Source organism: Rhinolophus hipposideros (genome assembly GCF_964194185.1).
Source record: "Rhinolophus hipposideros genome assembly, chromosome: 1".
In the NCBI taxonomy this organism is placed as follows: domain Eukaryota; kingdom Metazoa; phylum Chordata; class Mammalia; order Chiroptera; family Rhinolophidae; genus Rhinolophus; species Rhinolophus hipposideros.
The window spans coordinates 24778282-24803379 of NC_138047.1; the positions used below are offsets into that span (position 1 = coordinate 24778282).

General features: G+C 40.1%; 1 protein-coding gene across 8 annotated transcripts in view; it reads left to right on the plus strand.

The window, feature by feature from the left end:
- SVIL (supervillin) overlaps positions 1 to 25098 on the plus strand; it is a 225532-nt gene that overhangs the window by 64179 nt on the left and 136255 nt on the right. For 5 of the 8 annotated variants that reach the window (XM_081054513.1, XM_081054511.1, XM_081054518.1 and 2 more), the window contains exon 3: positions 11392 to 11469. The exons of 2 other annotated variants lie outside the window; for them this stretch is intronic. The gene's annotated coding sequence lies outside the window, so the exon portion shown is untranslated. Of the gene's footprint in view, positions 1 to 10914; positions 11470 to 25098 lie in introns of those variants that run through there. One more of the 8 variants, XM_081054512.1, reaches the window with a different exon arrangement.

Consider the following 25098-nt stretch of genomic DNA (forward strand, 5'->3'; position numbering starts at 1 on the left):
AAGCCGAGGGATGGTTCAGGGCTGCGGGCGCCCTGACCAACTTTCCCAAGTGCACTGGGGCTGTGGTTTCTTGGTGGGAGATGGAGAGCTGCGGTGGTCTTTTTGAATGTTTCAGGAAAAGGCCAAGACCTTCCTTCAGAACTGGATGTTTCTGTGATGTGGTGAAGAGAACATTCTAACTAGATTTGTTTTGCATGGCTCTGCTTGTCCTGTACATATTCTATTGTTTTCTCCTGGAGAGAATTGGGGTCTTGGGTTATTTTCTAAGATTCCATGATCCGGCAAACCTTATAGTTCCTACTTATAACTAAGCTTCAGAGCTGAAGCAGTTTCCACCAGAATCAGAAGATAGAAGACGCAAGATTTTTGAGACCCAAATTTCCACTCTTCTGCCCCCTCCGTCACAGAATTTCCCTCAGAACAAACAGCTTTAAAGTGTGGTCCTGAGAACATGGCACTGTTGTTCCTTGCGTCTCCTCCCCTGGAATACAAACCGTGCTGTCGCTGCTGTGATGTTGGCCTCCTGGTCCCCGCTGTTTGGTGAGCAGCCCAGGAGGAACCGTCGCCGTGGACCTGAACCTCTGTGCAGTCTGGGATTAATCACTTTGCTCTGTGTCAGACCGTGTAATGATGATTCATACTTCTTCCTCTGCAAGATTAGATTACTGGACTTTTCATATCCTGGACTGCCCACTAGGGATTTGAATTAATACTTGTTGGTATAGAAAGCAGTGTCGTGTTTCTGGGGAGAAGAGACTCAACTTGTCCATGTGGCCATCACCAGAAAACATTTAGAGAGGGCCTGTTGTGAGCCTGGCTCTGGAAAGTCATGCTGCCTTCAGGGTTTGCCACGTCACGTAGCTTATCTTAGAGGCTGCAGGCAGGGTCTGTGCGTGCACTTGGTCCAGGTACAGTGGGCCTAAGTGATGCTATGCCTACAACATGAGAAGGCACGGAGGGATTTGCCAGGGTCTCCTATGTGGAAATCAAGCACTGCTTACTGAGGAAAATCTCCCCCAAGGAGGTACTTGGGAAGGAAGAAAATGAATTCAGGTTTGTGGAACAGTCTACACGAAGCTAGCAGGGATTGTGATCACAGATTGCAGAGTGATGGGAGCAACAAGAGGGGAAGTAGCCTTTGGAAAAAATCGTTCTGTTTTGGCGCTACCCCTGTGAAGTATGTGTTATTCATTCTATTCCTTCACCAATTATTTATTGAGCACTTCCTACATGCTAGGCATGGTTCTGCGCACTGGAAATTAACACCAGTCTACAAACAGACAAAAATCTCTTTCCTCATGGAACTCGCCTTCTCGGGGCAGTGGCACTGTGGGTAGGATGGCTGAGCTTCAGGGTAGGAAGAAAGCCATAACAAAGAGTACCTGGAAGAATTCCTAAATAATTGCAGTAGTTTGAGGGTATGTTTGTGTATTTATTTCCTGTCTTCCTCTTCATACAATGTACATTCTCCACCCCACTAATTTTATATTTTCAGTAGATCCTCTGCAGGGAATTCTTCATACATGCTAATAAATAGCCCACTCTAATATAACAAATCCGTGAGATAACTTTAGGATCTTTGAAGTTACCTGCCATAGACTGACGGAGTCCTGTTAGAGGGAAGCTGAGGTGTGGTCAAGGGTTTTTCATCTTTGTTTACTCTCCTGCTGTTTAATAATTCTCATTCCAGAATGCATTGTGTTAACATACTTTCTCTTTCCTTGGAATACCTTCCTTTTTTTTATTTCCTCCTTTTCTTTTTCCTAATTCTCTCCATTTTTCTTTGATGAATGTGAGGCGGTACCCTTTTGCCCCAGAAATACAGAATCTCAGCTGTTTTAGAACTCGATGGGACTATGGAAGTCTTCATCTAGATCCGTGATTTTTGATCTCTGGATGGAAACCAAGTTTTCCCCTGATGCAGTGAAATGAGAAATATAAGAAAATGAAGTCAATGTTTATAAAGCAAAACTTTATCGATTGAGTCCTGTATCTTTCCATTTTTTTCTTGAACTTTTTAGTTCTTAGTGTGTTCCACCTGCCCCAGAAATTACCATCCTCCTGTACTCAGCCCTCATCACACTGCCCCCTCAGTTGACGTCACCCCCCTCCCCTGTTCTCCCACATGTGGGTTTTCAGACAGTGCCCACCTCCTCAGTTTTGTAGACCCTGCCCCAAAAGTAGAGTCACTGCTTACACGTTAGGGTAGGAAGTCACCATTTGTGCTGCCAGGGAGCTGTGTTTTAGGATCCCCTCTTGGAGCCACAAATCCATTTTAAGCTCTAACACACAGTGGTTCAGTTTTATAGAATTATTGGTACTGTGGTTCCACTTTATTACAGGTTTATCAGGCTTTCGTGGGTTGGCCCAAGTGTGCAGCCATTACTTATAACTGTGTTTCTGGAGGAAAAGAAAATGAACTTTATAGTGGGACCCATATTGAGCTGGAAAGTGCATGCAGTGGGATTCCAACCCAAGTTGTGTGGGGTTTCTTGGAGACTGGGAGAGAAAGCTGCCCACGTCCTCTCTGTTGCCAGTGTATCTCTGAGGTGCAGACATTTCTCCTGGTTCTCCTTTGGAACACAGTACGGATGTTTGTCTTTTCACAGCACTCCTTGAGAAGAACCTTAGGTACTCCATATTTTTCATTCAGGAGTAAGAATTGTCTATTCCCTCTTGGTGTTTGGGAGCAGTAGAGGAAGCCACTTATGGTACAAAGCTTTGTGATGTCAACAACAGCATGGAAAAGAAAGAGCCTCTAGAGTCTTCTGTGGTGTAGGAGGTCCTCAGTTCACCAGCTGCATTGCTTTAAGCTCATGTTCCCACTTGAGAAACCACCTCTGTGGTTCTGCCATGCGACAAATGGACAAAAATCCCATATTTCTAGATATATAGTGGCCGAAATGGATCATGTCACACTTTGTACATCTCTAGTTACTCTGAGGACTCTGAGCCTGGCGTCCAGGAATGTGATGTTGGTCCAGCCGTGTGAGAGGCTGTGTCCCTGGGGCCAGAACTCATAAACACAGTCCAGGCTCCCCTTTGGCAAACTCACATTTCATTTTGACCGTGAGACCAGCAATTCTGTTCACGCTGAGTGTTGCTACACACCCATTGCTCTTGAAGCAGCAGCCTGAGAGACAAGAGTTGGCTTGCTCATCTGTTGTTAAAGCCAGTGACCTACACATGACCTTGGTGCTTGAAAGATTGTCATCCAAAGCCAGTGAAGTTCTCCATAAGCTTTAAGAGAGACAGACAGACAGACAGATTCATTGCTTCGTTGAGTTAGATTATCTGGGACAGGGAAATTTTTTTTTTTTTGGTTGCAAAATATTGTTAACTAAAAGTAATAACCCCCCTTTTAGCTTTAAAAAAAAAATCTATGCAAAAGTGAAATTATTTGTTCTCATAGTGGTTTATCAGTGTAGACGCTGGGAGACTAAGGCATGTCCCTGTCTTCACTCATAGATGTCATGATCCTAAGTTTATGGAAAATGAAAAAAAGAAAGTGAAATGATTTCAAGTATAGTCCTGTCATAGCAGAAGTGAGGGATATAGATCCTGTCTGCGTAGTCCTTTAATCCCCCAGAAATGAGCAGCTTAAAATGACACTTCTAATGATTGCTCGTGTTCACTGCCATTTAGAAAGCAGAACTTTTCAGAAGGCAGAAACAGTGAGAGAGCTCTCCTTTCCCGGCACTGACAGTTTTAGCCAACGCTCTGACATCATCCTTGCTCAGAAATAGGTGCTTCACAGAGGAATAATGGAAAGTGAGGCTCTTGCCCAAAAGCACTTGAGCTGGCTCTATTTATTTCATTTTCTGCCTATAATCTGAGGAACCAATTTGTCACTCTTGTCACTCTCCAACTTCGGAATATTAAGTATTGATTAATCCAACCTAGAAAAAATAGGAGAATGTTACTGTACTAAAGTGAGAAAAAGAGAACTAACTGCAAGCTGTTTTTATTCTATTTTCAGTCTTTACATCACAAACATTTATTACATTTATCAAGTGGCACATGTTGCTAGGTTCTGTGGATACAGAGATAAGATGGAGTCCCTGGTTCCTGGGTGCCAACAGTTTACAGGTTGGAAATCATAGAGCACATCAGGAAAGGAAGGGTTTGTAGAAAAAATAAAGTCAACTGAGTCTTAAAGGACGATTAGGGTATTTTTTAATTGAAAAGAAAGGAAAGGCATTCTGAGTAGAGAGAACAGCCTGGACACAGTAACCATGGTCAGTGTGGTTTGTCATGGTCACTTTCTGCGGGGAGGGGTGGTGGGATATATGGCTGAAAGGTAGGAAAATATAAGGTCACAGAAACCAGGGACTTTGGAATTTATCCAATGGGCCAGACATTCTTGACTTCCTGTTGTCCACCAGCACTTGTATGCTGGATGCTATCTACATATCACATATCTCCTGGATGTATCCACATGTGATGTTTGTAATAAAGCGAGACATTAAAATTCCTTGTAATTGTCACACAACTATTAGCAACGTATCGGCACAAGTAAGTCATTGCAGATCTTGGTCTATATGAGAGAATCTCCAGGTTAAGCACCATTTCCCCCCATTTGTTTTAAACCTGATACCTTTTTCCACCTACTGATGAATATTTAAATGCAAGAGGGTGAAAGTGGTCTTTTAGAAGGACAGTCTTACATTTACTCTCCAAGAACACTGCTCTATCAGGGAGAAGTAACTGGACGCCCACAAGAGGCAGCACCTGCCATACCCAAGCAGGGGAGCTGCTGCTGGAGCCAGTGTGGAGGTTTTAGTTGGGAGTGATGCCGCCAGGTTGGCACTGGTAAGAGGGAGAGGATGGGTTTGGGGAGGTCTCAGTGGGGGAGGGAAGAGCAGTTGGAGGCTCTTGCAAGAGTCCTGGCAAGAGGCCATAAAAGCATGATGGGAAAGTGGAAGTAGAGAGGACGGCTGAGCTTCAGGAAGCAAGACTTGGAGATTGCTGGGATGGGAATGGTGAGCGCAAGTGAGGCGGGGCTCGTGGTGAAGCTGTGGTCAGTTAGGAAAACAAGAGCACGGGTCATGATGGGAAAGGATGAGTGTAGTATCATTTGTCTTGAGTCACATGTTTCTGTGAGATATTCTGGCATTCTGAGCCCCAAGAAATCACCACCATCCTGAATTCTGCCTTCGGTGTGGCAGAACTCACTCTGGGAGAGGTAGAGTGAGAAGACTGCCAAGGTCAGAATCCTGAGAAATAGGCATTTGAGGGAGAGGAAAGGAAGAAGGAGCAGTGATACAACTGAGGGGGGTGGGGAGGGGTCGGCTGGCATGGGGAGAGGCGGAGAAAGCAGTGTCAAAGAAATTTTAAAAAACAGCCTGCTCCAAAAAGGTAGAAGTGATCAGAAAGGGTCAGATGTTATAGAAAGGCCAAGTCTTTTATTGGGGGGAGCAGTTCCTGGGTGTGAGGGAACTGGAACCAAAGGGGACTGGGCTGGGGGAGACAGTGGTTGATAATGGAAGACTAGTACTGATAGAAAGAGAAACAAGATGGGCAAGTGCTTGAAGGGGTGAGGTGGGCTGAAGGAACTTATTGTGGGTTGGGAGATGAGAGAAGCTGGAGCATATATTTGAACTTGGTGTTCTGCTCTCCTCCAGTGAATGAAAAGAAGCTTAATCTCATCTGTGCATTGCATAGCATTCCCAAAGTTAATCTTTTTCTAAAACAGAAGTCCAGTGTAAGTTAGTTTGGTCTTCAGGAGGGACAGTTCAGGATGTTTGGATTTAGGTTTTACGGAATCTGAGACAATGAAGGGCACTGAAACATTCTCAGTCAGCCCCATTCTACCACTTGGAAGGCTGAACTTTTATCTTTTTATTTTGAGGAATAAAACCTTCAAGACTGTAGAACTCTGGAATTCAAAAACATGTTTTCTATGGTATTTATACTGTGTTTCCCCGAAAATGAGACCTAGCCGGACCATCAGCTCTAATGTGTCTTTTGGAGCAAAAATTAATATAAGATCCAGTATTAGATTAGATTCGATTATAAAGACCGGGTCTTATATTATAGTAAAATAAGACCAGGTTTTATATTAATTTTTGCTCCAAAGCATGCATTAGAGCTGAGTGTCTGGCTAAGACTTATTTTCTGGGAAACAGGGTAGTAGCATTATATTTGAGAGGCCCAGTCTCCTCCCTGTCTTAAAGAGTTGTTTTCTTGTTTATTTCTCAAGTGTAGGTAAGGTTTTGAAAATTAATCACCTTGTGCAGTGGATTGAACTTCTGAAAATTATGTGGAGAAATCCTGTTCTATAATCAGATAGGCCGTAGGTGCCCTTGTAAGTGTTCATACAACCTGCCAAGTAAACATATTTTAATTGGGAAACAGTGCTTTCATTTCTTATTCTCTATCAAATGCTTTACTTTGAATCAATGACTTCCATTCTTATAGAAACATTTCCGATTTGAATTTTTTATGATGGCACTGATGACCGGGAAAATCTACTTAGATTTATTTAAAATACAATTACAGTTAAGTAGCCCATTTACAAATGGGTTGCATTAAGAGTTTCATTTGAAGTAGGTTTTTCTTTAATACTTAAACTTTAAATTTTGAGATAATTTTAGATTCAAAAACAGTAGGGAGAGGCTGTGTACCTTTTACCCATGTTCCCCCAGTGGTAACATTGTGCAAAAGTATAAAACAAGCCATTACCAGGATATTGGCACTGGGACAGTCAACAGAACAGTTGGAGAGTTCCAGAACAAGGATACCTCGTGGTGCCCTTTGAGAGCCACTTCTCTCCCATCTCTAACCTCTGATGACCACTCTTTTCCTTTTCTGTTTTCCGTTTCTGCAATGTTGTCATTTGGGGAATGATGTAAAAATGGAATCATACGGCATCTAACCTTTTGGGATTGCCTTTCCTTCACTCAGCATAATTTCTGGATATTCACGAAGGTTGGTGCGTGTGTTCAAGTTCATTTCATATTATGGCTAAGTTGCATTCCATGGTATGAATGCATCACTGTTTCCTTAACCATTTCATCCATAAGGGCATCTGGGTTGTTTTCCAGGTTGGGGCCATTACGAGTAAAGCTACTACGCATATTTGTATTCAAGTTTTTGTAGGAAAATAAGTTTTCAATTGTTTCATTTGAATAGAGGTGCAGGAGTGCAATTGTTGGGTCATCTGGCAGTTTGGTTTGGCAAGTTCAGTTTCTAAAGAACTGCCAAACTGTTTCCCACAGTAGCTGTGCCATTTTACATTCCCACCAGCGATGTGTGAGTGATCCAGTTTCTCCTTGCCAGGATTTGGTGTTGTCACCATTTTTCATCTTTGTCGTTCTGATAGGTGTGTAGAGATATCTCATTTGTGGTTTTAATTTGCATTTCTCTGATGTTAATGATGTTGAATGTCTTTTCCTGTGTTTGTTTGCCATCTGTGTATCTTCTTTGGTGAATTGTCTGCATGACTTTTGCCCATTTTCTAATTGGACTGTTTGGTTTCTTTGCTGTTGAATTTTAAGTTCTTCAGATATTCTAGATATTTGTCCTTTTTCAGATATGTAATTTGCAAATATTTTCTCCCACTCTGTAGAATGTCTTTTCATCCTCTTGACAGAGTCTTTTGCAAAGCAGAAGTTTTACATTTTGATGATTCTAATTTGTCATTTTTTTTTCCTTCTATGGATTGTGCTTTTGGTGTCAAGTCCAAGAACGCTTTGCCTAGGTCCTGAAGATTTTCTTCTATTTTTTTCTAGAAGTTCTATACTTTTATATTTTACGTTTAATTTAATGATTTGTATTGGTTACTTTTTGTAAAAGCTATGAGGATTAGGTCAAGGTTAATTCCCCCCTTTCCCCCCACAGATGTCCAACTGCTTCAGTATCATTTGTTGAAAAGGCACCTTTTGTCAAAAATCAGTTGGATATATTTCTGTGGCTCTGCTTCTGGATTCTATATTCCATTACTGTAGCTATATAGTAGACCTCAATATGGATAGATTGATTACACTATTCTCCTTTTTCAAGATTGTGTTAGCTATTCTAAGGCCTATGCCTCTGCATGTAAGTTTTGAAATAAGCTTGTCTAAATCTATGAAAAAACTTTGCTGGGATGTTGATAGTAACTGTATTAAATCTATAGATTGTTTTGGGGAGAACTGACCCCTTTACTATTCCAACACATGAACACAGTCTACAAGGTGTGACAATTATGTTCACAAACTTGTTGCAATGATGTTGCTAACCTTTTTTGATATCAGAGGGATTATTCATTATGAATTTGTACCAACTGGACAAACAGTTAACCAAGTTTACTATTTGGAAGTGCCGAAAAGCCTGCATGAAAAAGTTAGATGACCTGAACTTTTCATCAACAATTCATGGTTCTTGCATCATGACAATGCACCAGGTCACACGGCACTGTCTGTGAGGGAGTTTTTAGCCAGTAAACAAATAACTTTGTTTAGTGGAACACCCTGGAACACCCTCCCCACTCACCTGGTCTGGCCCCTAATGACTTCTTTCTTTACTCAAAGATAAAGGAAATATTGAAAGGAAGACATTTTGATGGCATTCAGGACATCAAGGGTAATACGACAATCGCTCTGATGGCCATTCCAGAAAAAGAGTTCCAAAAGTGCTTTGAAGGGTGGACTAGGTGCTGGTGTTGGTGCATAGCTTCCCAAGGGGAGTACTTCAAAGGTGACCGTAGTGATATTCAGCAATGAATATTCAGCACTTTTTCTAGGATGAGTTCGCAAACTTAATTGACCTTGTATGTTTATGTATTTAGGTCTTCTTGGATGTCTTTTATCAGCATTATATTATTTACAGCATACAGATCTTGTACATGTTAACTTTAATCTAAATATTTTATGTTCTTTGGAATGATTGTAAGTGGTGTTGGGTTTTTCAGTTTTGCTTTCAAAATGTTCATTTTGTTATAAAATAGGGGTTATAGAAATATGAATGTAGTTGTTTCTTTTAGAAACAACATCATAAATAGATATGGTTCCTAGAATAGCTCATAAAAGATTAAAACTCTCAATAAAGCTGACATAATGAACAGTTAGTAGAAAGAATAGTAGTCTACTATATTGTTGTAATACTAGTATTAAATAATATCAAATGAGAAACAATTATTTATCAAATATCTTGGAAATGTCCAACTTTCATATAAGTCTAGTTCTTATTTTAATTTTAATCCATAATATATGAGTTTCCATTTTCTTCCTGGGTATATCATGAAATCTACTCTCATGCATATCAGGTCTGATTACTGTCCTTTTTTGGAAAGAAGTTTGTTTGAGGAGAGTTTCCTGAATTTGGCAGATAGAAGAAAAATAGAAGTATTTGAACAAGTTGCACAGGTAGAATTAACTGGGATTTGAATAAACACAAAAAGGGTTTATAAAAGGGACATCTGAGAAGAATTATTCTGTTATACTCTAATGTACAAATTTAGGCCAGTTTAGTTGCTACAGGAAGCAGTGAGGAACTATTTAAGAGGCATGCAATATTAGATGTTTATTTTGTGGGAGTGAATCTGTTTTTAGGGGGAAAAAACTGCATTGTTGTGGTAATCGTGATTCATTTTCTCCCCCTATATTTTTTTAAGAGTCCGTGGTCAACTGTTTTACATATGTTTTTATCTATTTTTGTGCTGCTTTGCTCCAGGAGCAGGAGTTTAAAGCAGCTTATATAAACATATAAAACAACATACAATAAATTTCAAATGGATGAAAAGCAAAATTGGTCAAAAGGAAAATAAGATGAGGGCCAGGACTGAGATTAGGAAGCGGAAGTCATGCTGTGAAATTTGTTTGTCATCTTGAAACAGGTGAAAAATTTGGCTTGGACAAATTGTTTTTAATCCTTATACAAAATAGTCATGAAGGTGGTGTTTATTATGGCAGTCCAGGGTATCTGCCATCTTTTTACCTGGCCACAGGACTGTCTGTTTAGGAGGAGGCTTTGTCCTGCAAGACTAATTAATAACAGGAATTCAGATCCTGCTTTGGGAGGCCTCTGCTGACAGATGCAGCTGGTGGTCTGAGAACCGCTTCCCAGAGGCATACCACCCCAGCCTCCCAGCGCATAGCACAGCTTTTGCTCCGGCCAGGGAGTTCTGGCTTTGTGATTTATGTTGAAGTGAGGATGAGCAATTGAGACTTTCATTCTTCCTAACAACATGGACACCTACAATTGTAAGTATTTTTGTAAACAGGGTTGTAATCTTTAGTTTTCATATTTAAAAAATGTAAATAGTCTTTTTTAGAAGTGGTTGTGCTTGATAGTTCTTTATTATTATTATTAGTTAAGGTTCTACTGATTTTTAAGTGAGTTGAGTGACCTGTGATCCGTCTGAGGGTAGATCTTGCCAGTTGGAGCATTGTCTTTGGCTTTAAGACAATATATAGGTGTTGTTTCAGAGAAAGACCTTCCAGGGCAATTCTTCCTTATGATGACTCATTTTCTACAATTATTGGAAGTGGGAAGAAATCCGCAGACGTCTACACAACTTGTAAACTAAGAAATAGACCTGTGTCTTTCTAGCATGCTGTTTAGTGTGTGTGTGTGTTTGTGTGTGTGTGTGTGTGCATATAGTATATTACTTGCTTTCTGAGTGTTCAGCATCTGAGCTTTATCAATGATTGTGTTCTTTTTTAACCCCCAAACTAGTACTAGAGACATGTTTGCCCACTCCATTCTGTTCTATTATAGCCTGTTCAGTAGGCGGATGTTGCATGTTTTATTTCTCTATCAAACAAGCCAAAAGACAATGCGAACAATCTCACTGCATTTGAAGTAGCTGCTAGCTAGGCCTATTGCAACAGCTGATGGGCTCCTCTGAGTTTCGAGAGCTATTTTGGTAGATTAGCTGGGATCAAGGCTCTCGAGTTCAGGCCATAAAAGGCCCGTCCCATGTGAAATTGCCCCACTGCATCTGACAGCGTCCTCCCAGGCTGAAGTGTCCTCAGGTTTCACGTGGATTTACCCAGTAATGGATGGCCACACCAAGGCCAGATTGGGGAATGTCAGTATCAAGGACACCGGGGGAGTGACTACTTCAAAAAGAAGACTCCTTTTAATCATATTTTGGCGATCTTTTTTCAGAGAAACTTTTGGGATGTAGCCTTCACCTGTACTGCAGTTCGCACCCAGACTCCGTTTGGAAAGCACCGTTCTAAATTTATCCTGTTCTGAATAATCACTTCGAATAGAGGCGCTTGCCTGGTTTGCTTTGTGATATGTGATTTCGTACAGCGTTTTGGCCTCACCTTTGATAGTTTACTTCTTGTTGAGAATTTGAAAGTAGTATTTATGGAAGGGAGACTCAAAGAAAATACCTGAGGACACCCAAAGCCGGATTCGAAACTATAACGTATTTTGTTTTGTTTATTTTTTAATTAGAAAAAAAAGAAATTACCGTGGGAATCCCCCCCCACCCCCCCTTAACACAGAGGAGCAAGGATTGTACAGAAATTTGAAGTAAGTGAAAAAAATCTTCCTATAAATCTAAATGCAGTTGTTGTTTTTTTAAGTGCTGTCTGTCTGAGCATGCTTCCCTAGGATTTGTTGACTTCAAACAGTAGAATGTTCTCCCAGTATGTGTTAGTTATTGCAAGTTACTCCTCTAGGTATTTTAGGGCATGTTTTTTGATTGGGAATGATTGGATTTTTTTTCCCCTTAAAAACGAAAGAGCTTGCTTTATGGTACCCAGAAGTTTATGCTAATAATTTGATTAATATAATTTAGTAAGTACATTCCGACTAAATCTTAGCACTTGGAGCCTCGGAATCAAAAGTGTATTCACAGTACAAAGTACTTCAATCATTGTATCTCAATTATGGGGGTGGATGTCAGAAGGGCAAGTTTTATTTCACTGCTATTATTAATACATCTTTGTTTTGAGGGTTCTTTTTCTTGGTACTGTGATTCTTCTAGCTTGATCCTTTGATTTCCAGAATTTATTTAAAAAAAGAAAAGAAAAGAAAATCTCACGTTAGTTTCTAGATTTTTGAACTATATTTCATTTTTAAATTCTCCAAGAAAAATGCTGTATAAGCCTTTTGAAGCCCTAGAGATAGCTGTGGTCTCTGTAATTTAGTTTGATTACTTTCTTCTGCTGAAAAATAGCAATAAGCTGGAGAATATTTATAGTTTATTTGACGTATTTCTCCTTTGAGAAAAAAATATAAAAAGATTGTTTCTTTATACCATATCAGATGGACCAGTAGGAGCAGTAATTATTTTTATCAGGTAGAAAAACAAAATATTTATAGAAATGAGCTTCATCAGTGAATACTGCTATGGTTTGCAATCAGAGGTAGTGCCACAACCCTAATGAGTGTTTGGAAATGCTTGGGGTGTTTCTGGTTTTTCACAACAATAACTATGGCTAGCATTTGGGGGAATGTAGTTATGAATTGTAAATGCCCCGTGATGTGGGACAGTCCAATAGAACAAAGCATTGCCTTGGCCAAAATGCTGGTGGGATCCCCCGCTGAGAAAAACGACAAGGTCTAAATGCCCTCCGCCAGCCCAGAGAGAAGCAGCATTGAGCTTGGCTTATGTGGCTGCTGCTTCTCACCTACTCAGGAGAGCTCTTGAGGAGTTGGGTGTCCTGCCAGGAGTGGACCATCTTGTCATTCCTCTGAAGAAGACAGGAGGTGACAGAGATGGGCAGAGAGAGTCCTCAGAAAATTGCTCTTTTGAGATTAGTCTGATTCTGGTGGCAGGAGCATAACTTTCAAAGGAAAATTCGGTTAAAGCAGCCAGCTTACATTACTTTCATTCAACAAACCCAGATATCTTTGCTTGTATTTGGAGATATACAGTTTCTTGCTGGAAGATTTTGAATTTCAATTCAGAATGAACATCCTTGGTGACACCTAGAGTCATTTACAATTGTACAATTGAGGGATTGTATCCAAAGAAAAGGGGTACTGGCTTTTATAAAGATGTCTAGAAAGCTACAGCTTTCAGGGTCACAGCCTGCACGGAGAGCTGTGGGGATGAGCCAACAGGGCCCTCTTCTTATTTTGGGGATGCAAAAGAAGTCCTCTCCTCACTCTGGGGCTGCCTGGGTTTTCTGGACACTCGCTGCAATTTTATATTAACGTGCACATCTCAGAGAGCCTGCCTGTGACCAGGAAAATTCCCCGCTCTGGTGCTTTTCTGCAGGTCAACTCTTAATTGTTTTGTAACTGAACCAGAAGCCATGCCAGCACCCTTGACTCCTCTCCCGATAGGTCACCAAGGCCACTAAGGCTCTTTCCAAAATGATGTTCCTGCCACCCACCTCTTCCTTACCCAGATGATTGCTTTGCCCTTAATTGGTCTTTTGTCCCCCAGATTCTCCACTGTCCAGTCCATCCTCAGAATGACCTTCCTAAACAAAGATCTGATCATGTTACTTCTCAAAAGCCAAACCCTCCATAATTTCCCACTGATTAAAGGCTAAAGTTCAGCTCCTCAGCCTTTCTTTCCACCTCTTTGATGCCACTATTTTTGTTGGTACGCCACCCTGAAGTGTTCTACCTTTTCTTGCCAGCCAGGAAGGTCATCTCAAAAGGAGATCTTCCCAGAAACTTCCTCTGGCCTTTTGCCTCTGGGCTCCGGGGTCCTGGCAGCCTGTCCTGGCGCTCCCTTCCTCTATAGGGTGCCTGGAGAGGCACCTGGGGCCCAGCCCCCTTGCCAACGAGGATGTAGCTCAGTGCCCACTGCCCACTGAGTACTCCACAGATGGGAGTTGATTGAATTGAATTTCATTGGAATGACTTATGGATTCTTTATATCAAAATTTAACTGTGCTCCATAAAATGTTTTTGCCAGTGTTACGTATTATTCACTATAGAAGTGGGTGTTCTGTGTTATGAGTTCTGGTTTTTTTCCATATCTCATAATGCAAGCAGAAACATTTGTCTTACTATTACAAGCCTGATGGGGTTTATGTGTGCTTTTGCCAACACAGGAAATTAAGGTGCATTCGATGAAGTCAGCCACTTCGTTATTGGAGCCTTGCCTAAAACGAAGAAACTCATCTAGTGGTGTGATTGGACTGAATGTACTTTTCCCAAGCATTCAGCTTGGTCCCTTAGGTGAAGCATCTCAGAGTGCTTTGCACTGCTGACCTCCGAGGGGACCCGCCTAGCACCTTGATGGCCATGCAGAGAGAGCTCTAGCTCACTTTCTTATGGGCACTCCCTATTGTAGGAGGCTTTGAAAGAGGAATTTCGCTTTGTCATTTGATTATTCTCTCCTGAAAGCTGATCCTTTCATCCCCAACAAGTTCATAACCTATTTCTAACTGGCTTTTGTGTCAATATAGTCAAAGAAAGAACTTTAATATTTGCTTTGGAGTAGTTGATTTACCCATGTCACACACTGGATTCATTCCAACAGGTTGAGCTCTTCACATCAATATTGCACAACGGCTGCAGGCCTCCGGGTTGGATGCCTTAACATGAAAATGACTGAAGCGTGTTCCCTGTCCTTGGTGAACTCATTCCCTGCATAGGTTCAAACATAGACATGATGAAACTATTATACAAGTAGACTGGAAGGGATGAACAATAATAACACGCTGTTTGTATTATCACTGTGTGCCAAGCTCAATGCCAAGCTCTTTACCTACATTATGTCATTTAACGTTCACAACAGACCCTGAGAAATATTTTGGTCGTTATTCCTATTCCACAGAGGATAAAGCTGAGGCTTAGAGAAGCTTTCCCAAAGGCATATAACATGGGGTCAGGGTAGAGCTGGATTTGAACCCAGATATATCTAATTTCAATACCCATATTTATAACCATTGCTTTAAGCCAATGCTTCTCAAACTTGAATAGGTTCTTGCTAATGTGCAGATTGTGATTCAGTAGATATGGGGGCAGGGCCAGAGATTTGGCAACCAAGACCCCAGGTGATATAATGCCTCTGGTCCAAGGATCGACTTTGAGTAGCACTGTTTTAAACAATTTCCTTGTGGAAACACAAGTTGGGAGGAACCACGTTAGGTGGGGATTTGAAGAAGGTTTCCCAAGGGTAGAGGTGGTCTAGCAAGGCTAGTCTATTCCTCTGTGCTTTTCATGCCATCTCTTCCCAGACAGTTGTCCCCCATTTCTCTTATTTCCAATTTCTGCCTTTCTCCTGGCTCTTCCTCCTCATGTTGAAAGCATACTCAAGTTTCCTCCATCCTAAATAAAGCTCCCCTTGACCTCACACAGTCCCCTATTTCTTTCACTGCCCATTCACTCAACACCCACAACTCGCTGGGCACAGTTCTCTCCTGTCGGAGACCTTTGTGATCTGCCAATGGCTTCAACCCCACAGAGCTTTACCTCCGAGCACCTCTCTGTAAGGATCCCATCTCAGGTGTAGTAAGGTGACAGGACTCTGGCCTCTGCACTATATGTCCCAGACTGGCCTTATTTTCTAAAGCATTATCTGTCACTTCATTTGCTCATCTCTCCCCTCTTAGGGTCCAAGTAAAGATAAAAATTCTTGTGCTGTTCTTTGTACCATGAATTGTATGTTCTATCCATTTCAGATGTAATATATTCATTTAGGTTTTATAGCTTATTTTTCTCTTCAATGAGAAGTTGTTCACTTCTAGTTAAGCTATGTTAGAGTTTGTGTCCTATATAACCAAATAGTGATAGAATTATGCATAAAAAAGAACAATCAGTTTCTGAGTGAAGACTTAAAGAGCTTTTATAAATAAGTCGCCTAAAATTTGTGGACTGTGTTTTGATTAATCAGAGGTCTCTTGTTCCTTTCTGAATTTTCAATTACCTTCTGTGTATGGAAAGTTGGCGAATAGCTTAGGCTCAGATATATGGCAGCCATTACACTGAAAGATCGTATTGATGTTTTTATATTTTTAAGATTCTAAATGTTTTAAAATTTTTAAGATCTGGTCTTTTCATACATCCTGAAAATACTGTATCAAACTTTATACCATTTAAATCAAAATTTAAAAATTGCACATGTTGTACTTGCACACGTGTACTTGCAAACTCAAGAACAAACAAGACATTGCAGCCAAAACTTGAATAGGAAAGCAGTTGATTTTTAGTAGCTAAAAATATATTAAATTAGGAAGTAGGTTATGAAAGGTAAACTAACCTTTAAAAGTTTTAGTACTGTTTTTATGTACAGTTTTTCTTAGAAAAAAAGTTTTTTTTAATTTGACTATTTCAGTTTATCATGTATTAAGGATAATCACAAAATTCAACTACATTTCTTTATTTTGCAATTAGTTCATTCCTTTACAAGTTGCTATTATGAAACCTAAGAACAAATAAGATTTTAATGTCTATTACTTTTTTTTTTTTTTTTGCAAGTATTGCTTTGGGTACCTAATGCAACTAATGACTCTCTAGGTTGAAGCCAGGTTAGGAAAAAAAATAAAAATTAAAAAAAGTGGGCATGTTAAGGTATATGGCTCTCCAAAGTAGACTCACAGTCCTAATTTCCACCAGATGTTCATTTTAGCACAAACACACATCATCATTTGGCTTTAGCATTTCATGCATTTTTGATTGAAAGTGTTGAATGTTCTAAAATTCCATGAGTAGATATTATTGTGATGCAGTTGTCTGGGATGAGGAAGCTTCATGCTATGCATTGTAGACCAACACAGCATCCTCCCATTTGAGATGGAATTTATTTACTTGGATTTCTATCAGTTCTTCTCTCTGGAGGCTTCAAGGAGCTTGTAGGCAGCTGACAGTTCTTAAATATTTCAAAAGGGAGTTACAGTAAGAAGGTGGAGTGAGGAACACATGGGAGGAAAATAATGTGAAAGCCGGGATAGCAAACAAGCTTTGTTCTCTACCCACCCTTGACTTGCCCTTGCCTCCCTTCACCCCACCCCCCCAAAAAAGGCTTCCAATAAGTGTTTTCCCTCCTCTCAGTGGAGGAAGAACATTCATTGCATATAGAAATTGAAGGTGTTTGACCCTGAGGAGTGCTTCAGGCAATAGCAGAGTAAGCAGGAGCAGTCCTGGTCTTAATGAATAACCAGCTGTGTGACCTTGGGTGAGTTCTCAACCTCTCTGAGCCTCATTCATTAAAATAAGCATTGAATTGAAGGATTTCTAGAGTCCCTTCTACTTATTTGGATTCTGTAATCCAAAGGTTTCAGAACTTGAAAATATTCTAACCTTCCTTGGAAAGGAGACCCTATATCTGGAAGGTGGTGGTTCAAGGCGGGAGAGCAGGAAGAAGTTAGAGATGTCTTGAGCAAGAATACATGTATATTTAAAAATATCTTTTCACTACTTGCTGGCTTCTATTGAACTAAGTGTGCAGCCGATTTCTTCCTTCTTGGTTGGTTTGATCACCATTCTTGGTCTTTAATTCTTTATTTTTCCAAGCTTCTGCCATCTCTTCAGATTAAGCTCTTGTTTCTTTTGTGTTCATTTAAACACTTTACTTTTCTCTAACCTGATATATTCGTATCTTTTTTGGACTTTTCTTTTTCTCCTGATTCCTGAGACAAAATTTTCCTATTCACAACAGGAGTATGCTGTGCTCAGCTTCCCCCCACCCCCCTTTAAGTTTATTAACTCACTGCCAGGCACCCATTCTTTATCAACAATTCTTTTCTGAGCTCATACTGGGTGCCACGAACTGGTACGGGTGCTGAGAAAAGAACAGTGAAAAGCAAAATCCCTGCCCTCATGGAGCTTGCATTCTAATGGAGACGTACTCAAGTGCTCTGAGAGATTCTCTTCATCTTCAACCTCAGCCAGTGCTTTGGTTAAGCACTTCAACCAAAGTGCTTAAATGACAGAATTTAAAATACCTGCCCTGGATCCTAACACAAAGAAGGCCCTTCTTAGGGTTAGTATCTACCTTCTGTTTGCATTTTCAATGTTCCAACATTCTCTCCTCCCCTATAATTCATACTGGTTAAGTTCATATGCTTTTTTAAAAAAATCTGTTCAATGTAGACAAGTACAGAGCAGATACCCACCTTTTTTATAACCCATGTTCTCTCTACTGTCATAAAGTATGGTCTATAAAATGTTGATCCATTAATAAGGCAAAGTTGATGTTGATATCATTCAATCAGGATGTTCCAGATATAAATTATCAAATCAACTGATTTCTGTCTTTTCAGAACTTGTCTGTCTTGAAAATTTTATTATAAAAGTTAATAGAAATTGAAAAACAAAGGTAGTTTTACCTGAAGACTTTAGAGTTTAGAAAGAACTTAGTCACATCAGATGAATTTTTTATTGTGTGTCACTAGTAGTGTGAGAGAAGGTGTTTTACAAAAGAAACTTTGGAATCTGTGTTCTATGTTTCTACATGTTTTCTTTTTGAAGATTATTCACCTCTACCACCGGGTGAAGCTGATTTTATACAAACTAGTGCATTAGCTGCCTTCCTGCCTACATTGCATGTTGCTATTTTTACATTTAATTTTGCATAAGTTATGAAGGACATTTACATCGGTTCATGGCACTATAAACATTCCAACATTTGTCCTTCACAAGATAATTATTTCATTAAGAGTAAATTACAATTTATTTAGTAGCTCCAGATAAAAATGGTAATTAGGTGGTAAATGGATGCTCTAGGATTTGAGGAGAACAAATTTCCTTGGTATTTTAATGGAAAGTTTTCTAAGTTGAGTTTTCTGAGTATGCTATGTGTTATTTGAGTACTTGAGGGTTATTTGAGTTATTGAGTTTTCTGAGTATTCTATGCTATGTGGCTAATGTGAGAGCGGATGGTGATTTCTATAATTAATGAGCTCAAATTAAAAAAAGAAAAGAAAAAAGACTGACAGGTAGATAACAGGGCAGGGTGAAGACAAAATTGTTATTGTAGGGAAATTATATTTGATATGACCACTGTAAGAAATGACTTTGTTGAACAGACTATTTTAAACAGGTCCATGAACAGGCTTTAGAAAGTTAGAATATTTTTCAACAACTACATGAAAAAATGTTCCCTTGTTTTGAAAACTCATTTAATGGAGGAGCAGATCCATTGTTTTCAGCATTTTTCTTCAAGGGGCTTGACTTCCAGAAAGTTAAGAACAAACACATGAGAGACTAAAATCTCATTCTGATTATTTGTATAGAAGTGAGGGTCTTAGACATAAATGCCTGAAGGTCTCTAGGTGATGCCCTCTGGAGGATACAGCTCTGTGGTGGCCCATTCACCCACTGAAACACAGTCAGGCTGCCCAGGTGTCTGACTCTTCACTCTCCAGTCGAACTTTCTGTGTTGATGGAAATATTGTCTAGTTGGCTTTGTTCTGTAGGGTGTCTGTTGAGCACTTGAAAGTGTGGCTAGTGCAACTAATGAATTGCACTTTAACTTGACTTAATTTTAATTGGTTCCAACTGCAGTAGCTGGACGGTGCAGATCCAGAGAAAGTGGATTTGCACCTTATGCGTTTGCTGATTATGAGTTGGAGGACCTCAGTGCATCACTTGCTGATGTAGCCACATGATTTGTCATGCTTGGATTGCAGAGGGAAATAATTAAAACAGTGGTCCTTTTCTACAGAAATCAACGCTTATTATGTCAGAGGGAGTTTTTCTGTGGCTTCACCATCCCCCACCCCCACCCACAAATACATACTCCCAATGCAAACCCGCGTACACACACACACAGTGCAGTTTTTGTAGGTTCTGGACACATTAAATGTTCATTTCCACGTTTTGGATTAAGATCCAGTCTCACCATTGCTAATAACATTATAGTTGAATCCTTCAAGTTGCTATCACAGGCAGCACTTGCTTAATGATCAATGTGGATTGGAAGTGCTGGGAATTCAGAGTGGTTTAAGGGATTTGTAGTGTAACGTGTTGCCAGCTTGTCCTTAGGCAGCTTTATTGTTCTTTCCTAAGTGTGTGTTTTGGCTTAAGGTCTTGGGGTTTTGTGAGAAATTAGTTTAAATGATGTTTTCCTTGCTTTTGCTTTTAACTGTTGTACACTTATGGATACAAACTAAAATTGTCCTTTGGGAACCAGGGCTGTGATGTGTGTCATTTGGAGATATTTCTGTGATGATGGTTTGTGTGAGATCTTGCACTTACCAAGTGAACCAGGCGAAATACTTGTCATTTATCCATTCATTGCAGTTATTTTTGAGCCACACCCAGTGTGGCTACTAATGATATTTTCCCCCAGATGTCTGCGGATTGTAAACCTCTGACAGTTTAGAAACCCGAGTTGGGCAGTATGATGGGAGGAACAAAGATGGCCTGTGAATCTGTACAATATGTTTAACTTCTCATCTAAAAAACAGCCGTTGACCCTCACCATTTCTAAGGTTCCCTGTGCTCTCAAGATGTGTGTGTGTGTGTGTGTGTGTGTGTGTGTGTGTGTGTGTGTTTAGCTTTCCCCCAGAACCTGTATAATTAAAATGAACCCATAATAGAAGATAATGGGAACTCTTGGGCAGTGCAGGAAATGTAGGGCTGGAGGATGTGTTACGGTAGAGAAGGGACCAGCTAATGTCCAAATCTGTGGCCCTCACCCCTGCCCATGGGTCCACAGCTCAGGTGGCCAGTGTGATGTCCTTTGGAGTCCTTGTGACTTGCTCTGGAGACAGTCATGCTTCCTTCTGCACCCTGGACTCTGACTGCAGTGGCGGCCTCTTTTTCCAAGGTGGCGTGGGCCTTCCCCACTCTGCCTTTGCAACATTCTCCTCAACCTGGAACGCCCCTCCTGCCAACCCACTCAGCCTCAGGGAACTTGCTGCCTTCCTAGGGAAACATCCTAAGAAGGCCTTCAGAAGGCCTCCTTTCACCCCGCTCCCCCTTCACCCTCCTCAGCCACTGGCTAGTCTGAGCAGGCTCCGAGAAAGCACTGATGTCCTCATGTGTTGAACAGCACAGGAGGACAGATAGCTCAACACTGCATTTCTATTCCATCTAAAATCAAAATAGGTTGATTAGGGTGAGTTTTCAATCTACAAGTGCAACAAGACTTACCTGTTTCTTTCAAGTATGTAGTAGTCCCCAGTTGTTAAGTACACAGAATAAAGAAACAGGGGTATTTCTTTACTTCCCCTGTTTAACCCTTGCTTCCAGTCTGGATGAATACATGTGATTAATTGGATTAGGTGACTGTGTATCAAAAACAGGTCAGTTCAGCTGTTGAGCTGAATGAATGAATGTTTTTAAAATAACCAACACGGTTGACTATCTGAGTTACCACCTGACCTTCTTTGGTTTGTCAGAGGGGTGGGTGGAAATTTAGGGGCAATATAAAGAGAGTACGCCACCTCCTCTGTCTCCACTTTCCTGCTACCCTCTTCTCTCGTTCCTCCCTTCTTTCCTTCCTCCCTCCTTCCCTCCCTCCCTTCCTTCTTCCCTTCCTTCCTTCTTTTCTCTCTCTCTCTCTCTCTCTCTCTCTCTCTCTCTCTCTCTCTCTCTCTTTCTCTCTCTCTCCTTCTCTCCCCTTCCTTCCCTCTTCCTCTTATCTTTTCATCTTCTTACTTTCTATTTTACTTCTATTTTTTCATATTTTCTTTTCTCTTGCTGCCTCTCCTTGCATCTTTAGCTGATAAGGCAAGACATAAGCAGCATAGCCATGGATATCTGTAAGTTTTACTGATTTTAATTATGCAATGATAATTTTTTTAAAACATATATATTTATACAGACATAAAAAAGTCCTTTACACAGTTCTGATAGCTTTCGTATTACTGTTACTTCTATACATGATCTTTGAAAAATTGTTATATTCTGAAGCATAGAATCTGATTTTTAGGCATTATTATATTTTGTGGAAAGAGACTCTCACCTCTTGACAGAGTGAATTGGTAATCTTTCCATCACTGTTATGTATGTTTATATGTGTATTAGACATGTATGTGTGACGAGCCATAAATAACAACCAAAAACAATCTACTTATTTTCTTTAAAATGTAATTGGCCACCAGTAATAAGGAGAAAGTGAATACATAACATTCTAGTTTAATTTTAGTAGAGCAAAATTTAAAATCAAACCTCAGCTTCTGCTTTGGTGTTTGTTAACTCAAATTTAAAATTAGAAATGTGGTAATGATTTGGCAGTTCTGATTTTCTCAGGGAAACCATATCATATTGTATGTGTGTGTGGCCTTTAAAAATAGATACTGCCATGAAGAGATGGACTTCATCACCTACACTCGTAGCCAATGCCTGGGACTTGCTGGGCTTTGGAAATAGTAGCTGTGAGTTTGCTACTCTTCCGAGTAACATGAAATAGCAGCTTTGGCTGCGTTCAGTTCATCTTCCGTCAAAGCTTTTTTGTTTTAAAAGCTAACTGCTGAAGAGTAAATACTCTTGACCCCGATCGTAAACATTTGTCCTATGTCTGATTAGTTTTAATTTTCACTGACCAAAATCATTTTGGCAGAAGAGTTATTGAAGAGTTCAACGGCCCAACAAGTTACACAAAACCCCTCGTTTTTCTCACATAGGCATCTACGGTGACCCATTATCCATTTGAAAACATTTGTGCTCTGGTACTGACAATCTCCATAAATATATATTCTGAAGCAAATGGAGTATATAAAAGAGTTTCGACATGGATGACTGAAAAGAAAATGTTTCTATGCGTCATGTCTTCTGTCAGTCCTCTCAGGGATTCATGGGTGATCATTAATGTTATAGTTTCCATTTAGAATCTAAAGCTTTAGGCTATGACCATTGATCATTCTCTGTTTGATTACCTTTCCACTGGGGGATGTGATCGTTGTTATTTGGTGGCTACGTAGGTGATGGCCAGGCTACGTGGATCTGGAACTGCCACTTTGAGCACAAATCTCCTCCATTGTTATAGATCCTTCAAGGCCCTGGTGTCCCCACCAACGCTTTGCATTAAGGTGTTCGTTGAAAGACTACATCTGTAACCTGGAAGGGAAAGGCCAGCAGAGGGTTTGGGGCTGACACTTAGCTGTGAAAATACCCAGCAATTTCTTGAGATCTGCCTGGACATCGTATCTGGAGAGTCACACATGACTAGGACAGAGGCATTTGGGTTTGTCAGTGGTTGAGGGGGTCCAGGCTGCCCCAAGCACTGTGGGTCTGTGTGAGAAGCAGAGTTGAGCTAAGGAAGGCTTGCCTCTGACCCTGCTTTGACGTTTGCTTTGTGCAGCCGCTAATCCAGAAAATTCTGCCTGAAGCCCAAGGCCCTACCTCTAATCTACAGCAGGGTCTCAGTTTGTCAGGGAGCTACAGCCTGTTGCAGTCAGAAGAGACAGTGTTTTCCTTTTCACGGCTGGATGGACATAAAGTGAAATGTGAATTTGACAAACTACACCAGAAATTCCCCTTCCCTTAGAATTATGTACTGAGGTTTTGATTCTTAATCTGAACTGTATGCAGCTGTTGGGTTTTGGCTTATTATAGAGCTTTCTGTAAAATCCAATTTATTAAACATTCTCCCATTCTGAAGAGGACTGGACTAACCAGCCTCCCTGTGAGAACATTCCTCTCCCCTCTTGCCTGCATAAACTACTTGGAAGCAGTCTTACATCTCTACAGTAGATATCGCCCCACAGTCATTTCATCACATGATTGGAGGGGACTAAGACAGTTTTATGTGGTCTGTTGCACTGACTGGGTTTTAGGGCTTGAAACCCTCTTAACATCTTGGCCAGATCATGGAATATTCAAGCAGGCATTAGTCTTCTCAATCAGATATCCCCATTTGCTATCAGATTTGGCCGTGTAGGCCAGCCTCTACCTCTCCTCCTGGGTCTTCTATGTGGACCTGGCCCAGCCAGAAGACTGGCAATACTTGAATGCACTCTGGCTGCACTCTGTACTCTCATTTTAGGACTGGGCAAAATAATCGACTAATATATTATTTGAAATTTAATATAAAATTTATTGTTCCTGAGAGAAATACGTGACCTGCCATGCACTTCACATAAAAGAAACCAGTGTGGTATAGTAACTCCTAATGTCAAATTAACAAATTTTCTGTGTGAGGTTTTATTTATCTGAAATCTGTCTTGTGTATCAATTTATCGTAGATTTTGTTTGATTTTGGAACAACTTGCAGCTACGTATCATAATTGCTTGAATTCCAAAGTCACAAAATATGTTCACATGTTTTTTTCTCTTAAAACTAGAAATACAATTTACTCAAATAGTGAATGTTTAATTAGCCATCTATCTATATGTTGAAAAAACATTGAGTTGTTAAACAAAAACTAAATTCGGTCTTTTTTAGAAGCATGTGATTTAGATGTCGTATTATGTGATGTTCCAGCAAATTGTGCAGGGAAAGCATCAACGTCAGCTTAAACTTGCGGAAATTAATGTGAGGAAATCAGTGTGGAAGTTTGTTTGAAGCCTGGTGAACTCTTAATTAGTCTGAAAATGGGATATTTCCGAGTGGCCGATATTTTTGAGCATATCTACGAGAGTTTGGAAAATGTTTTTATACTTATATTTACATTGGTATGCCTGATATTTAGGGCTTCTAACCATTGTTGCTCCAATAATGGTACATAGCAGTTATTCAATAAACAGTTCTGCAGTGAAGAAATAAATGAGTGGAACACACACACCCAGATATACACACACGAAAGTACAAGGAGCTGAAAGCCTGTTGGATGTCCTCATTTGCCAAGTTCCCTAGTGACAGTTTGCTTTGTAACACTTCTGATTAATTCAAGCCTTTCCCAAAAGAAAGGTAATTAAGTGTGTTTTTTTTTGTTTTGTTTTAAACAGTTCCATTTTTATACTGCAGGTGACAAGTGAGGAATAACCAGTTTTAGCTTTTAACAAAATGAGTAATTACACACAGAAGTTACTGCCAATAACATTGAAACCAAATTTGTCATTTAATCCAGTGCTGTTTTGAATTTGCTTTTGTGTATTGATGGGGAAAATGTGCTTAAGAATACACCACTAAATTTTTTAAGATAACTGAGAGAATTAGGATAGTTTTAAAAGGTTTGAAAACAAAGTGGCAAATATGTCAAAAATTATTTAAACCTAAAGCAAATGAAATAAGATCATTGTGATATGATAGTTTTATAATAACAACAACTTAAAAATTGGTATTTTTCTTAAATAGATGCTGTCTTTTACCTTAAAAGGTTTGCTAATATGATTCGTTTTTTTCAAAGTTCAACTGATGTC